Genomic DNA, 13409 nt, shown 5'->3' with positions numbered 1-13409 from the left:
CTTAATTCCTTGCCTCACTTCCGGCTTAATTGGGTATTGTTTAATTCTTACCGTTTTTGCCTGTTCCTTTAATTCTATTGTTACAGGCTGTGCTGCCTCAGACTTGCCAAGTATGTCTGTGTTCCAGACTATTGGCATGACAGCCTCATCCACTTCTTGGGGTGTCTGCATTTCTTTCACCTTCTCTTCTATCATTAGCATTTCTCCTGGTTTTGATTCTGGGATTTTAAAGAAAACTTCTCCTTCCTCAAAAACTATTTGTGTATTTAACTTAGATAATAAATCCCGCCCTAACAAAGGTATTGGACAATCTGGTATGTATAAAAATTCATGTGTAATTATTTTATATCCAAATTTTAAATCCAAGGGTTGTAGGAATGGCCTGTTTTCCTCTTTCCCTGTTGCTCCAACTATTTTTGCAGTTTTATTTCCTGGTTTCCCTTTACAAACATTTAATACAGAATACGTTGCTCCAGTATCAACCAGAAATTTGACTCCTTCATTTCCCAGTTTAAAATCCTCTTTATATCTGGCACTGATTGTCCCATAAATATAATGTCATTATTAGATTATTCTGACTGATCAATTTACATTCCTTTTGCCAAATCGTTTGTTGCCTCGGATAAAAGAACAAATCCACATATGGGACTTCATTCCATTTCCCTTCTCTCCTACAAAACAGCATCAATTGCAATATAGTATTATAACTTAGTGTTCCATTAGTTGGCCACTTTTCCTGATCTTCTAAAATGTGCAATGGCCACCAATTATTACAATATTATATCATTTGATTTTTTCATAAATCTTCATGGGGTGAATACCCCAGTGTGTTAACAAACATCCTAACGGCGAGGTTTTCGGTATCTTTTCATCCAATGTTAAATTCCCCACACTTTTACTCTTAAATAATTTTATAAGTCTTGTTGCCATGTTACCAGGTTTTTTTTCTTCTTTTTCTCTTTTTTTTTTCTTCTTTTAGTTATTACCTTATATAACGATCAAATCAAACACTTTGTCCTTCTCTGACCAAGCCCCTCGTGGGATGTTGGGACAGTGTATGGGGACTCCACACTCACTTCCTGCACATCTCAATCACCCACTCACACACTCAACAGAACATCGACAGAACAGATAACATTCAAATTTTCCAAGTTTCAGCAGTTACCCACTTGTAACTTAGATGTAAACTTTAAAATCAATATATGTGCATATTACAACCAAACAAATGTCTAACCTAAAAATTAGGCAGACGATAATTCACATATATATTGTTCAACCAAATGTGTACACAACCAAAAAAATTGTCCAACCCAGCAATAGCTTTCGATTATGACTTATGGGCAAACCAAACAAATGTCTAACCTGATAACAGCTTTTGCTTATGCCGAGCAGACCAACCAAATCCGGAACCCTTGAGCCCCAACCCTGCGCAGCTTTCGCTGCACCTTATGGGCAGGCTATACAACCAAACATTTATTATTTTTTTTTAAGGAACTGCCTTACCGCATTCCATGGAATGTTGTGAGGAGCTTTATGGGTCGAGGGTGATGGTTCTCCCCGAGAAATCCTCGGTGCTGGCCAGAGCTCGATCAGCACTCAATCCCCTCCAATCTCACTCGCAAGGTCCCATCTGGGTCGCCAAAGCTGTCACCAAAATCGGGAATCAAACCTCTTAACACCAACGTAGTATTAAGAAGCAGGCACTCCTTTATTGCAGCGCTGGGTGCTCGGTGGCATCGCCACAAATCAAGCACACCTGTGTAGATTTTACCATTACATTTATACACAAAATTACAAGTTTGTACACTCCCAGTTACAATGATTGGTTAGAAATTTGCATAGAATTGTAATATTTGCTGTGTCATCCTTTTCTGTTACTACGCTTGCGCAGGGGAAGGGTCTTCACCTGGGCAAGGGGTCTTCTTGACCTGTGGGCGTGATTTTTAGTATTATAATGAAGGTAGTTCACTTCAGGACACCTTAAAAGTAAGTTTTGTTGCCAAGTTGGACGGCTGGATATCGGCCTTGCCAAGCTGTCCAATAACTCATCCTATACACAATAGCACCAGGGTGCTCTGGTTATGGTCTAGAGAGTAAAGACTAAGGGTATTATGGTCTATAGCATAGAGACTTCAAGTAACAGTCTCGGATAACAAGCAGCACAGTGATTCATACGTCATTGGTTAATAAGTGTTAACATAATTCTATCATGAAGGTTAATTCCTTAGAATCAAAATGTTCTTATAACTAACTGTTACATAAACACAAAATATAGAAAGGTTCAGTAAAATCTTAAGATAATCTGCAACAAGGTGAGTCCCAAGGAAGCAGGGGAATGGCAAGGCCCAAAGAGGTCAGGACAAGGGCCAAGGAGCCAGGTATGGGGTGAGGGTGAGGCAAGAGCCAAGGACACGGGGGTGGCGAGAGGTGGGAGCAGGGAAAGAACAAGGCACGAGATGACAGACAGGCCAGGGTGAGCCTCAGCCCAAGGTTGGCGAGGCAATGGGGAGCCGAGCCTCTACCTGAAGGTGCTGAGGTTAGGGCAACACAAGTGCAAGCCTCAGACTGAGGGCAGCGAGGTGAGGGTGAAGCAAGGAAAAGCAATAGGAGCAAGGTGAGGGCAAGCCTTGGGTCAAAGGCAGCAGGGAAAGGACAAGCCTCAGCATAAGGGCAAGCCTTGGCCCAAGGGCAGCAAGGCAAGGGCGAAGCAAGGAAAGGCAATAGCAGTGAGGTGAGGGCAAGACGAGGGCAAGGCAAGGGCGAGGTGAGGTTGAGCCGCGGCCTGAGGGTGGTGAACTGCACGCAAGCTTCATGCTGAGGGCGACGAGGGCAAGGTAAGGTTGAGCCTCAGTCTGAGGGTGCTGAGGTGAGGGTGACATGAGGGTGAGCTTTGGCCCGAGGGAGGCAAGGCGAGGGTGAGGTCAGGGCAAGCCTCGGCCTGAGGCTGGCAAGGTGAGGGCAAGGCAAGAGCGATGTGAGGCCAGAGGCTGGCAATGCAACACCAGAGGCTGGAGAGGTGAGGGCACTGAAAGTGAGGCACAGGTGAATCTTGGCATGAGGACAGCAAGACAAGAATGAGGTGAGGGTGAGGCGAAGGTGAAGCAAGGGCAAGCCTCAGCCTGAGGGCAATGAGGTGAGGGCAAGGCAAGGACGAGCCTCAGCCAGAGGGTGTCAAAGGAAGGGCGAGGCAACAGTGAGCCTTGGTCCAAGAGCCGTGAGGTGAGGGTGAGGCATGGGCAAGCTTTGGCCCAAGATGATGCAGCAAGGAGAGGGAGAGGCAAGGAGTTCTGGGTGAGAGAAGGAGAGGGTGAAGCCAGGGCAAGGCAAGAGCGAGCCTTGGCCCAAGTGCAAGGCGAGGGTGATTCTCGACCCAAAGGGCGGCAGGGCAAGGACAAGCATGAGCCCCAGTCAAGGAGAGAGCATTGGCAATGCGAGAGCGAGCCTTGGCCTGAGGGCATCGAGGGCAAGACAAGGGCAAGGTGAGGAAAGGGCAAGGGTGAGCCTTGGCCTGAAGGGTGGCGAGGTGAGGGTGAGTCTTGGCCAGAAGGCAGTGAGGTGAGGGGAAAGCGAGGAGCGAGGCGAGGGTGTCAAGGGCAAGGTGGGGGCAAACCTCGGCCCGAGGGCAGCGAGTTGAGGATGAAGCGAGTTCATGCCTCGGACCAAGGGTGGCGAGGCGAGAGGAGGGCGAGAGCAGGGTGAGCCTCAGCCTGAGGGTGGTGAGGCATGGGCAGTAATGCAAGGGTGAGACCAGGGCTGAAGTAAGGCTCAAGAAGAGAAGGGCAAGGTGAGGCCCAGGCAGAGGAGGATGAGGCCAGGCATGAGGGGTCAGGCGGGCATGGGGAGGCCCAAGGACTGGATGCCAAAGCTAGACAGCAAGGCTCAGAGCCCAAGGGAATGCAAGACAAGTGAGACAAGGCCTGAGGCCAAAGCAAGGTGGGCGGGGCCAAAGGGGAAATTGGTGAGGTGGCAGGTGAGGTGAGGCCCAAGACAAGGAGGGTAAAATGGGAGGCCAAAGTGAGATGGCCAAGTCCTGAGACCCAAGGAGAGGTGAGATGAGCAAGGCAAGGCCCAAGGGGAGACAGGCAAGGCCAAAGCAAGATGGATGAGGCAAGTCCCATGGCCAAAGCAAGGCGCAAAGGGAGACAGGTGAGGCAGCAGGCAAGGCAAGTCCTGAGGCAAGACAGGCAAGGCAAGGCCTGAGGTGAGACCCAGAGGGAGGCCCAAGGCCAAAGTGAGACAGGCGAGGCCAAAGTGAGGTGAGACAGGCAGGCCAGTGGGCAAGGCAAGATGGGCGTGGCCCAAGGACAGGCAAGATCTAAGTTGAGGAAGGCAGGGAGAGGCCTGAGGAGCCGGGGGCAAGAGGAAGGCAAGGGCAAGGGCCAAGGAGAGGAGGACGAGCTAAGGGCAGGGCCTGAGGAACCAGGGACATGGTGAGGGCAAGGCTCAAGGAGAAGGGGTTGCGAGGCTAGGGTTCAGGAGCCAGCCAAAAGGATGAGAAGATGGCAGGGCCCGAGGTGGGGGTGTGGGATGTGAGGCTCAGCAGGAGGTGGATCCAGTCAAGACCCACGATTGGAGGGCAAGGCCCAGGTCCTAGGAAACAAGAGTATGGGCCAACGAGGGCTACACCCAGGAAAAGAGAGGGAGGCTGAGATGGGGCATGCCCAGCAAAACGGGGGGAGGGGCCAAGGAAAGGGTGGGAGGCATGCCCAGGAGAGATACCCCACACCCATTTGCAGAGACACACACATACAACCTGTTCCAGTAGAACCAGTATGCCATGGTGTTAAAAGAAACCACTCAATTTATACACCATAATCCAGAACTCATAACCACAAAACCTAGAAGCCCACTTATGCAGATAGCTCTAGCATGGTGCATACAGAATATGAAGGGCTGATATGCAGCAGGAGTTTCAGTTATTTGGTCTAGCCATTGTAGAGGAAAAGTAAAGCTGCATGAAAACAAACAGTAGCTTCTCTATTATCTTAGGGTTGGAGTTTTTTTGTGGTTTTGTTTGTTGGTTTGGGTTTTTTGAATATAATGTATATGGATAATACTGTACTCGCCACCAACCCACACCCCGCCCCCAACTATTTTGCAATGTTTTATAGCCTACGTCCTTTGCAAGAAGAGTGTTTTAGTAGAACTTTTACACTGATTCTGGAATTTAGTTTCATGCTACTTCTGACTGTCATCCAAAATCAGTTAGTTTAAAAAAAACCCATTTTATATACTTTAAAATAGTTATGTGACCGAATTCTGCATTTATTTTATTCCGTGTTGGAACTTAACTAGAATTAGATAAAAGCTCAGGCTACAGGGCCCAAACAGTTTCCTGAAGTTACTCTTTTACCAGCTCACAGCCATTGTGACACTGAACAGAGGAATGTCTGAAGCCTGCAAGGACTTCATTTGCAATAACTGCAACAAGAACTAAAGATGGTCTTCCTATGCAAGACTGTTACCATCCCAGTGAGTGGAATTCTAAGCCTCTCACCCACAGTTATTAGTGTCATCTAAGCTTTCCATAGTTAAATTGCACTATGGATCATCCATTTTCTATCCAGCAAGTGCATTCAAAACCACATCTGCCTAAGCACTAAAACCAAATCAATTATTTGCTGTAAGAACTGAATGCAGCACAAAGTGTACAGGATTGATAAAATACTACTCACTACTCTTCAAACTTTTTAAAGTATAACACCAGTTCTTATAAAAATCTCACAAAATCCTTACCACTAAAGATGATAGTGACTGATATGTAATATTTTAAAAAGTCAATACATTTCCTAGGAAATTTCAAGTTTTTAAAAAACAGAACCAAAAAAGAAGTTACTGACAGATACCTCCTACAATTACTACACCTCACTATTTATCAATGAGCACATCTATCCATGTCAGTGAATTATGACATTCAATTATCTAAATGGAGCAAGCTGCAATACCACCACTAACCTAAGCAGCTTACTCGGGAGAAGAGTAAATATTTATACCATCTGCATATAAATACCCAAAGGTGCAGGAGCAGTCTGCAAACTGGGACCATGCGCGGCAATCAGTTAGCTGAGGGGAATTTGCTCGAGCTTGTCTAGACAACAATTAACATGATGAGGCATGTTTGCAGAGCACAGGGGGGTGGGAGACGGATGGCGCCAAGGATGGCGCCAAGGAAAGGTAACACCTTGCTGTTGATTGCTGGTAGTTAACCACCAATCAGGGATTGCCTGGTATGCAGTACTTAGCTTCAAGAACCAATTAGTTTGAAATGCGCAGCTTTTGAAAGTGTTTATAAACTCGTGTTTCTGTACAATAAACTGACATTTGCTTGCATCAAGCTGCGTCCCGTCTCTTCATTCGCCGCAAATTGGTGACCCCGACGTGATCCGTTTAAGGATCTATAGTGAAGGGCTCTCGAATCGCCTATCTGAGCGACATGCAGCGAATCCCACAGAACTTTGAATGATCTGCTGAAAGGAAGCAGGAGCCGGCTGAAATCCCTCCGGAGTTGAGAGGTGAGCTGTGGGAAATCCGTAATGGGGAATCAGGGTTCGTCCCCAGAAGGAGACGTTTATGAGCTTATGAAAGGTCTTCTTAATAAACATAAGAAAAATATCTCTTGGCAAGACCTTAAAGCAATGCTCAAGTGGGTGCAAGTAAATATGCCCGCAGTGACTGCATCTACAATTTTTACGCGGGAACTTTGGGACGACACAGGGGTGAAATTATGGGATTCTGCGACAAAAGGCAATATTGAGTCCCACCGTCTGCTTTCTTCATGGAGAGTTATTTTTGAGACTATGAAAGCAGAGGAAGGAGAGGAGGAGGAATCGCAAGCTCCTATAGCTCTTTCCTTATCAGCCTCTAAGTCACAGTGCTCTAGACCCCTGGGTGTCAATGCAGTGGGGTATCCGCCAGAAGAAGAGCCTTTTGACCCAGGACCGATAGACTGTGAAAAAGAACCTGATTTATACCCTCCTGATCTACGTGATGTGTGGACAAAAATAAAGAAACAAGCCTTAAAGGAGGGGGATTTAGAAATGGCTAAAACTATAGTTGCTCCGGTCTTGTATTCTCAGGGTCGAGCAGGGGGAGCACGATGGGAGCCTCTTTCTTTTTCGGTTGTTAAAGAACTGCGCCGCACAGTCACAGAACATGGTATTTCTTCTCCCTATTTTATAAGTCTGTTATCTTCTGTGTTTGATACTTATATCATGACTCCTCATGATTTGAAATCTTTAGCACGATTGCTATTAACCCCGACTCAGTATACGTTGTGGGAGTCGCATTGGAAAGGAGGATTGCAAGCACTCCTGCTCACGTATGTTAATCATAATGATCCTGTATTAGCTGCACTGACAATAGAACATCTTACGGGCACCGGTGCACATGTTGATCCGGTAGCGCAGGCTCAACACTGCCCCCGTGCGACTCTCGAGGCAATTAGAGAAGAGTCGAAAAAGGCTTTTTTCCAGGTTCCTGACGTACAAAAGCCACAAAAAGCCTTTACTAACATCACTCAGGAGTCTCGAGAACCTTATATGCAGTTTATTGATAGACTAAAACAGGCTTTGGAACGTCAAGTAGATAATGTGGAAGCTCGGGATATATTGCTAACAAAACTAGCTGTTGAAAATGCTAATGCTGATTGTAAAAGGCTATTGAAGTCTATTCCCAACCCAAACCCCACTCTGGTGGAAATGGTGGAAGCATGTAACCGAATCGGTACGGTTGACCATAAGTTTGAAGCTATGGCTGCTGCTTTTGCAACGATGCGTGGTGTGGGGAATTGCTATGGTTGTGGTAAGCCTGGTCATCTAAAGAGAAATTGTCTTGCGCGGGCTGCGGGGAATAAACAACAACCTCCTGGCCCTGGAGTTTGTCCAACATGTCGGAAAGGGCGTCATTATGCTAATCAATGTCGATCTAAGTATGATTTCCAGGGACAACCGATACAGGGAAACCGACCGCGGAGCGCGGGGCAGCGACGCGCGCAGACACAAGTGCCACAGCTGACATTTCAACAAGCTCGGAGAGAAGCATCGACGCCTCAAGTCTCTGTCCAGCAACCTCAGGCAGCGCAGGATTGGACCTGGCAACCTCACACACAGTAACGTTGCTCGATTCCTCGGTTCATTTATTATCAACAAATGTCAAAGGATCATTACCCCCTGATACACAGGCTTTATTAATTGGTAGATCTTCCACAACATTGTCTGGTCTATTTGTTTTACCAGGTGTTATTGACTCTGACAGTGTGGACGAAATCAAAATCATGGCATGGACTCCATTTCCACCCTGTACGATACCTCAAGGTAGTAGAATAGCGCAATTGATTCTGATCCCGGCAGGGGTAAGCTCTCTTACCACTGATCACCCTCTGCAGAGGAGAGGAGGTTTTGGTTCTACAGGGTTGCCTCACATTTTGTGGGTACAATCTATTTCTCCACAGCGACCTATGTATCAGTGTACCCTTATTTACAATGACCAACAAATAGCACTAAATGGGATCATTGACACTGGAGCTGATGTCACAGTAATTTCTCAAGCCAAATGGCCTCCACAATGGCCACTGACTAATGTCTCTCAGACACTGGCTGGGATAGGGGGGACTGGTAACAGTCGTCAGAGTTTGGAACTAATTCGAATTCAAGGACCAGAGGGACATGTGGCTTCTGTTAAACCTTTTGTGCTACCTGTCCCTATGGTTTTGTGGGGACGTGATGTATTGTCACAATGGGGAATGTCCATCCGTACACATTTTTAGATGGGGCCATTGAAGTGCGTGACACCCTGAAAATAACCTGGAAAACTGATGTTCCTATTTGGGTGGATCAATGGCCCCTTCCTTTGGAAAAACTTCGCGCACTTCAAAACTTAGTCTCAGAACAACTGTCCAAAGGACATATTGTACCCTCTACCAGCCCATGGAATTCACCAGTTTTTGTTATTAAAAAACAAACTGGCAAGTGGCGCTTGCTCCATGATCTCAGAAAAATTAATGATGCTATGGAAGATATGGGAGCCCTCCAACCTGGGCTCCCGTCTCCAACTATGATCCCTCGACATTGGCATCTAACTGTCATAGATCTTAAAGATTGTTTTTTCAGTATCCCATTGCATATAGATGATACCCCAAAATTTGCCTTTTCCATTCCAAGCATCAACATGCAAGCTCCGTTGCAGAGATATCAGTGGGTTGTACTGCCACAAGGTATGAAAAATAGCCCTACAATGTGTCAATGGTACCTTGCAAAAATACTCAGTCCTGTCCGAAATGCTATGCCTACTGTGTTATTGTATCATTATATGGATGACCTTTTAGTGGCAGCACAACATCACAAAGTCATGGAGAAAGCTGTAGCCCTTGTCACAGATGCCGTGAATTCGGCAGGTCTCTCTATAGCACCAGAAAAGGTCCAGAAGTTTCCCCCTTGGAAATATCTGGGCTGGCGAATAAGAGCACACACTATTGTTCCTCAACCATTGCAGATCAATACCAATGTAAGAAACCTGCATGATGCACAAAAATTACTGGGAACAATAAATTGGGTTCGACCATTATTGGGAATTTCTAATACAGACTTGGGTCCTTTGTTTGACCTACTAAAAGGGGACACTAATCTTTGTTCTCCACGTAGTCTTAACTCTGAAGCAGATACATCTTTACAAAGGGTTGCCTCAGCTATTGCTTCTCGACAGGCCCACCGATGGGCTCCTGAACTACCTTTTTACTTGATTATTTTAAACCCTGCACGACAGCCTCATGCCCTGATATTTCAATGGGACCTTCAGAACTCAGACCCCCTGTTAATTATTGAATGGATCTTTTTACCTAACCAGTCTACAAAAACTATTTTGACACAACATGAAATGTTTGCCTCTCTGATTGTTAAAGCTAGATCACGCCTGTTAACCTTATCAGGGAAGGATTTTGTCTGTATTTGTCTACCAATAACAACAGTATACTTACAATGGCTTTATCAGCAATCAGACAGCTTTGCTATGGCACTTGCTGACTATACAGGTCAAATAACTTCCCATCCACCTTCACACAAACTGTTTAACATTGATTTTCGTCTGATGTTAAAACCCAGAAGAAGCGAACAACCCTTACAGGCACTTACTGTCTTTACAGATGGATCAGGCAAATCACATAAATCTGTTCTTCTATGGTGGGATGATCAACGGAGACAATGGGATTCGGACATAGAGACAGTCTCCGGTTCACCTCAAATAGTAGAACTGAATGCAGTTGTTCGTGTTTTCCGAAAATGGAATGTACCACTCAATCTTGTTACTGATTCTGCTTATGTTGCAGGTATTGTTACACGAGCTGAAGCTTCTGTGCTGCGAAATGTTTCACATTCACAACTTTTTACCCTGTTACAGGAACTTATTTTCCTTTTGGACTCTCGATCTGCACCTTATTTTGTTATGCATATTAGGTCTCATACCTCACTACCTGGTTTTCTTGCAGAAGGTAACCGACGAGCTGATCTATTGACGTTACCAGTTCAAGTACTGCCAGACCGTATTGCACAAGCTAAACTGAGTCACTCTTTTTTCCATCAAAATGCTGGAGCTCTTAAGCGACAGTTTGACCTTACTTCTCACCAAGCATCAAATATTATTGCTGTCTGTCCTGATTGTCAAAAACATTCTTTCCCATCAATTGCTGCAGGAGTTAACCCTAGAGGATTACAAAGCCTACAATTATGGCAAACAGATGTCACACATTATTCTGAATTTGGTAACCTTAAATATATCCACTCTTCCATTGATACATTTTCAGGTGCCTTGTTTGCCTCTTGTCACACAGGAGAAAAGGCACGAGATGTTCGTAGACATTTAATGCGTGCTTTTGCTACATTGGGTATTCCCTTAAAGATAAAGACAGATAATGGTCCAGCTTATGTTTCAACAACTATAAAAACCTTTTTTGTCCTATGGGGCATAACTCATATTACTGGCATTCCTCATTCCCCCACCGGTCAATCTCTCATTGAACGGTCTCATCAGTCTCTAAAACGTTTATTACAACAACAAAAAGGGGGAATGGGAATGGCTATTCCGGAGGAACGGTTACAGAAAGCATTGTATGTTTTTAATTTTTTGAATTGTTCTTTAATAGATAACAACCCACCGATAGTTCGACATTTCACTGCAAATACCTCCTTCGAGGCACGGGTTAAAGCCCCAGTATCGGTCCGAGATCCAGAAACAGGTAAAATTATGGGACCATATCCTCTTGTTACATGGGGAAAAGGTTATGCTTGTGTCTCTACAGAAAAAGGACCTAGATGGATCCCAGCGAAGAATGTAAGACCTTTCCGTGAACCTTTACCGCAGACAACTGATAGCGACACTGACCCTACAGAATGAAATAAAAACTGTGTGAGGATTACTGTTTTGCATTAATGTTAGATACCCAAAATCAGGACATAGAATATAGATTTCGCTTTTTACAGCGCCTAGAACGAACACTATCACCCTGGATCAAACCACTTAACAAAGGTAATACTCTTGGACTAAGCACGGGAACAGGACAACTCACAGGACAACTCGGACAATGATTCCATTGACACTGATGAGGGGAATGGAGGATTCATAATGAGAGAACAACTAGGTATTGTGAAGGAGAATAGGAAAGATAAACATGATTATTTAGTGTTTAATAGGTGTCTGCACAGTTGTAGAGATATATAGCTATGTAACTACATGAATGATTCCTGCCCTGAGCCTGGTGGCGCATACAGCTGCGGTTTGTGTCCTGGCTCAGAGATGTAAATAGGGGCTTCTCTGTTATGGTAAAGTGTCTCTCTTTGCATAAAAAAGAGGGAATGAAGGGAATGACCCCAGAGGTATGTTCAGAGAAGGCATGCTATGTTTCTGACTTTTTGACTGAAGCAGTTCTTGTTTGGTGTGCCCTTCCACCTATGTATAATGTTAATCCAAAAGATGATATTGTTTACACTTTGAATGTCGATCATTGTCTTTCTGTAGATGCTAATGTAGTAGGAGGCTATGATGGGAACGTGTCGCAGCCGTTCTTATCTTACCCAGAGTAACAGCAGGGAAAGCATTAAAGAGTTAAATCACCTTGTTTGGTAGGCAGTTAAGAATGTGAGTCAAAATTGCCACTGTTTTTTGTTGTTGGTTCAGGGACATGGCTGTGAGGATTTTGATGGTATGTGCTGCGTGGATTTTAGGCGCCCCATTGCAGCAACATGTTATCAAAGTCTGAGAAAATTTCAGCCTTTTTTGGCATCCATTCATTCAATTGGCAGTATTGTTTGCTATTACCTTGGTTGCTGTCATGTTTGCAAGGGCCCTGCAGAACATGGCAAACCTGGTACTAGCTGTTCAAAAACAAAAAGGGGAAATTGTAAAATTGTATGGAACAGAGACAGTGGGTTATTTTGACACTGATAATATGTCTCAGTTGTTTTTTTATTTGTTCTATTACTTATACCTTGTTTTTACTTGTTCGGTTTCAAAGGTTCTTTTTGTGCAACAGGAAGGGGGAGATGCAGGAGCAGTCTGCAAACTGGGACCATGCGCGGCAATCAGTTAGCTGAGGGGAATTTGCTCGAGCTTGTCTAGACAACAATTAACATGATGAGGCATGTTTGCAGAGCACAGGGGGGTGGGAGACGGATGGCGCCAAGGATGGCGCCAAGGAAAGGTAACACCTTGCTGTTGATTGCTGGTAGTTAACCACCAATCAGGGATTGCCTGGTATGCAGTGCTTAGCTTCAAGAACCAATTAGTTTGAAATGCGCAGCTTTTGAAAGTGTTTATAAACTCGTGTTTCTGTACAATAAACTGACATTTGCTTGCATCAAGCTGCGTCCCGTCTCTTCATTCGCAGCACAAAGGTGTTCTGGTTTGTTTTTTTAAACATGGTTACCTTGCTGTTCTACATACTAGCTCAAGTGTATCACTGAACTATTCCAGATTAACCTTGTATTTATGGAGACAGACATTTTTAACCAATTATTTTATTGTTGTTGTTAATATGCATTTCAAAAAAAGCACAAACCCAATTATACTAATTTAAGAGAACATTTCATACCTGGAAATTGTTCATCAGCCCATACTGACACCCTGTCTGACAGGATGAGAAATCATAGTTTAATTTGCAAGCTGCAGTAGTACAATTTTTCAGCTCGGTGATAATGGTATTATTAACTTTCCCTGTAGCATCTCGAACAACACAGGAACCTAGAGCAGAGCCATCACAAGAATAAGCATTAACAGACTGAACCTGCACTTAAGAAGGACGTATCTAGGTTACTTCCCTTTTTAGGTAAGCATATTCTCACAGAGCAACATCAAGATAAGGCATTTAATTTTTTAATAAGTTTCACTCTTAAGCACTTCTTCACCATGAAGAAATAATGCAATCA

General features: G+C 44.7%; 1 pseudogene; it reads right to left on the bottom strand.

The window, feature by feature from the left end:
- The window catches only part of LOC121080445, an 82223-nt pseudogene that overhangs the window by 66757 nt on the left and 2057 nt on the right, over positions 1-13409 (bottom strand).

Source organism: Falco naumanni, chromosome W (assembly GCF_017639655.2).
Source record: "Falco naumanni isolate bFalNau1 chromosome W, bFalNau1.pat, whole genome shotgun sequence".
NCBI lineage: Eukaryota > Metazoa > Chordata > Aves > Falconiformes > Falconidae > Falco > Falco naumanni.
The sequence above is the reverse complement of the archived record's forward strand: the minus strand, read 5'-3'. Positions and strand labels throughout refer to the sequence as shown.